Source organism: Macrobrachium nipponense, chromosome 45, assembly GCF_015104395.2.
Source record: "Macrobrachium nipponense isolate FS-2020 chromosome 45, ASM1510439v2, whole genome shotgun sequence".
In the NCBI taxonomy this organism is placed as follows: Eukaryota; Metazoa; Arthropoda; class Malacostraca; order Decapoda; family Palaemonidae; genus Macrobrachium; species Macrobrachium nipponense.
The window spans coordinates 8,013,483-8,013,737 of record NC_061105.1 but is presented as its reverse complement, the minus strand read 5'-3'; positions in this window follow the sequence as shown (position 1 = coordinate 8,013,737).

The window sequence follows — 255 nt, the reverse complement described above, 5'->3', positions numbered from 1 at the left end:
TCGTCAGGCGCCGAAGTGTCGGGAGAAACGCAGCGAAATATGGTGCAATACCTCGTCTTGATTCATCTAAGAAGTTCCGGTAATCTCGGGAGTCTGTGACGCTCGCCGAAAGGCCCCGCCCCCTGAATGCCGTATAAATACGAAGGACGAAGTAGGAGAAAACAGAGATCGTCAGCGAGAGATCACCAGTTAGTCACAGAGAGATATCCTCAGTAAGAGCCACAGATCAGATTATCGGTGAGAGATCAGCAGCAG